This window comes from Dipodomys spectabilis, unplaced genomic scaffold (genome assembly GCF_019054845.1).
Source record: "Dipodomys spectabilis isolate Male_0828 unplaced genomic scaffold, ASM1905484v1 ptg000395l, whole genome shotgun sequence".
Lineage (NCBI taxonomy): Eukaryota > Metazoa > Chordata > Mammalia > Rodentia > Heteromyidae > Dipodomys > Dipodomys spectabilis.
The window spans coordinates 16,686-20,267 of record NW_024871072.1 but is presented as its reverse complement, the minus strand read 5'-3'; the positions used below and the strand labels follow the sequence as shown (position 1 = coordinate 20,267).

Genomic DNA, 3,582 nt, shown 5'->3' with positions numbered 1-3,582 from the left:
GTATATCCACTATCTTCTACATTGTGAACTAAATGCCCCAGAAGTTACACTTTGCTTTAATTTTTTAAAAAAATTCCGCCTTAATGTTTGAGGTGTGTGTGTGTGTGTGTGTGTGTGTGTGTGTGTGTGTTTACAAAGATCAGAACACAACATTTTTCTTCATTTACAATACAACTTTCAGGTCATTGTAAGTTGTGGCAAATGGGAAAGTCTCTTGCTATTTTAAGGATGAAACAGATGATGATATTTGTGCATGTATCACATTTGCTTTATTAGTCTGTAGTTGAACACTGAACTCTGACTTATATCTTGGCTGTTGTGAATAAGAATGAACTATAGATATATTTACGAATTACCCAGTGAGAAATAATCACATGATTGGTGGATCAGATGATATTTCAACTTTGGATTTCTTTAGAAACCTGCATACTAGTTTCTACAATGAGAATACTAACTAAGAGTGTAGAAAATTTCCTTTTCTCCCCACTCACCAACATTATTACTTTTTGTTCAAAGGTAATAAAAGGGAGGTTTATACTATCTGCAGTAACCCAAACTGGCCTTAGACTTAAATCCAACCTCCTAAATGCTTGGAATTACAAGCCTTTACCACCACAACTGGTTCCATTGATTTTTTTATGAGTTATAATAGTTATGAAGTAGTATCATAGTAATTTTGAATTATATTTCTCGAATGACTTCTACTCAAAAAGCATTAAGCCAGCATAGAAGTTGTATTAAACACAACTTTGTAAACCCACAGGCGATTTTCAGGGCTTTATGGAGAACATGTCTATTCAGACCTTTTGTCCATTTTAATCCATTTCCTTGTTAATCTCATCTTTAAGCTCTTTAAACCAGATCAATAATTGATTGAAGGTAGAAAAGAAAAAAAAATGTAGCAACTCATAACATTTTTCAATTTTCAATAAGATGGTATTGCTTAAATCATTTTCTGTTTACACTTGTGACTATATAACTCAATTTAGTTAGACCTTTTACAAGGCTGTAATTCATATATTTTACATTGATTGTTCTTTCCAAAGCCTGTTTGTCTAATTTCCCTTGGTTTCTTTCAGTCCCAATGGCTCAAATTTCAAACTGAAGAATAAATAGAAGGAAGCAAACAAAAAATACAGTTCCTCTCATCAGATCATGCCTGTATAAGAATGAGTAAGAGTTCATCCATCTAAGGACCTATGATAGGAAAACAGAAAAAGAATTCATTCTTCTAGGTCTTCTTTATCTTTGCGATGTAACTTAAAAGTTGTAAAACACACTATACTGGTCAGATACTTTTATGTTTTATCAGTTTTACACATTTTCATATGGATTTCATCTCAGTCTACAAGATAACTTCATCGTTCTGTCTCTGGTACTTTTACTCTAACAAGACATAAGATAACCAGTTTGATTTACAGCATGAGAAGTTATCCAACTGGCTTGCTTGGAAGCAGAGCATGGTCAATAGATATTAGTTCTGGTTGCTCACTACATGTAATGGTTTCTGTACTACTTATCACATTTTATTTAGTATTTAAAAAAGACTGCTGGCTAAACTCAAACTCATCCATACAAGTTTATATTAAGTATTTCGCAAGTGTTATTTCCTTTAATTCTTAAGATAACATTTGCTATAATGCTAATGTTATTACCATTTTAGTGTTGGAAAAAATTGTAATTAAAGGCAGTAAGTGTATGGCCCAAAGACACAGTGAGTGAGGAAGAAAATGAGTCAAAGTTTCCAAAAGTCTTTCAGCAATACACAAAAGGTAGATAAAATCTCTTCATTCTATGACACTCTCAATTCAATATTCATATTGTCCAAGAAATAATAGTATACAATGTCTTGGTGACATTGGGTTATCATGCACAGAACTGAGCTTATAAATTGAGGTACAAAGAGAAGCATATATCTTCTGTCCCACAGTTCCAGTATCCTTTTTAAAATGTACTAAAACTTTTAAATATCAACACTTACTGTCTTTTAACAATTCCAAAACGAAATAAATTCACATATATTCAATCCAAAATGTTTTAAAAGTAGGAGATGATAAAACAGGCCCCTGTGAAGTAAATTTTCTTCTACTTTATACATTATTCTGAAAGCCTTTTGCTGGTTTATAAGGCCTGTAATCCTACTACTGGGGATATCTACTCAGGAGCCTAAGATCTGTGGATAACAGTTGGAAGCCTATCAGGGCAAAATAAATTCATAAGATTATTTTTCAAAAATTTTAATGAACTAGCAAAGGGCCAGGAATGGAGATGTAGCTCATTTAGTAGCTCACTAATAGAGCGAATAGGACTAGCAAGACCTTGAAGCCCTGATTTCAAACTCTGAGCATGCCAACACACATGCAAGTGTGTGGGCACACTTTATTCAAAATTTATTGAAAATACCTTCATATCAGTGTTTTTCATTAATTTCTTAACGATTTTATGAGTGAAATAAAGGAAATAAACTCTTCCATCTCAGAACATTTTTATATGTTTTCATTGCAAAAATGCTGTACAGAAGGGTCACAGTTACACGAGCAAGGCAATGAGTACATTTCCTAACAAGCATTGTTAACTCCTCCTTTATTATTCCCCTACTATCCCTTCCCTTCCACCTCCACAAGTCCACTCACCTCCTCCCTTCCCCTGCCTCAATTGTAAAGTTCATTTTACAACATAGTGTCTTGTGCATCTCATTGTTACAATGGGTGAACCTGTATCCCTATTTAAGCATTTTCTTTTTCTTCTTCCCATCCACAAATTAGAAGAGACTATAGACAAGATGTAGGCGCACCAACTTCAAATACAGTGAAAACAGGTGTTATAACATGAGGTCGGAACATATAAAGAAGCAAAAAAAAAAAAAAAAACCACTGTATGTTATAAGTATGTGAGAAACAATAGCAAGAAAGAAAAAACCACTTGTGTCACTAACTTCGGTTCATTTCCTTTAACATAATCTTATCTGGTCATATGCTCATAGCTTTTGACCTTTTCTGCTTATCCCAGACATGTATTAGTTATTGAAAATTAGGGAAACCATGGGACCTATGTTTATTTGGAATTGGCTTACTACACTTCATAATCTATTTCCGAAGCCTTTCCATTTCCTAACAAATTAGGCGATGGAATGACAGGAGTTTGCCTGTCATCCTTAAGCAGGGGCCATGTTAATCTTCTCGGTATCATTCCAAATTTAGTGTATATGATGCTTCCTCACTGCTTCTCAGGGAGCAGAGGAGGGAAGGCCTTCCCTCACCCTCCAGTACTGGAGATCTCCATCTTGGATACTGACAATGCTCGATGGAGCTGCTAGCTCCAACTTAAGCCTTGGAAGAAAACTGGAGTTATTTAGCAGGTCACAAGAACCTAAGCTGACCTGCCAGACTCAGCTCCACCCAGAGAAAAGTCACCCAGCTCGGGCGCCAGCCATAGGAGTGGCTTTCTTCACTGGGTAATCAGAGCCAGAGGCTGCCCCTCCCTTTAGCAGCCTTGACAATCAATTGAAATTCAGTAAACATAAACCCGGAGAGTGGCTCCAGGCTGGGCTCTGGGAGTTTCTCACAAACTAGCACCCGGGAA

General features: G+C 35.7%; 1 non-coding gene across 1 annotated transcript; it reads right to left on the bottom strand.

The window, feature by feature from the left end:
• Nucleotides 1–3,113: 3,113 nt before the first annotated feature.
• On the bottom strand, nt 3,114–3,220 carry LOC122096865. The gene has a single exon (XR_006145418.1). It is a non-coding gene; the product is annotated as a U6 spliceosomal RNA (small nuclear RNA).
• Between the last annotated feature and the right edge of the window lie 362 nt (nt 3,221–3,582).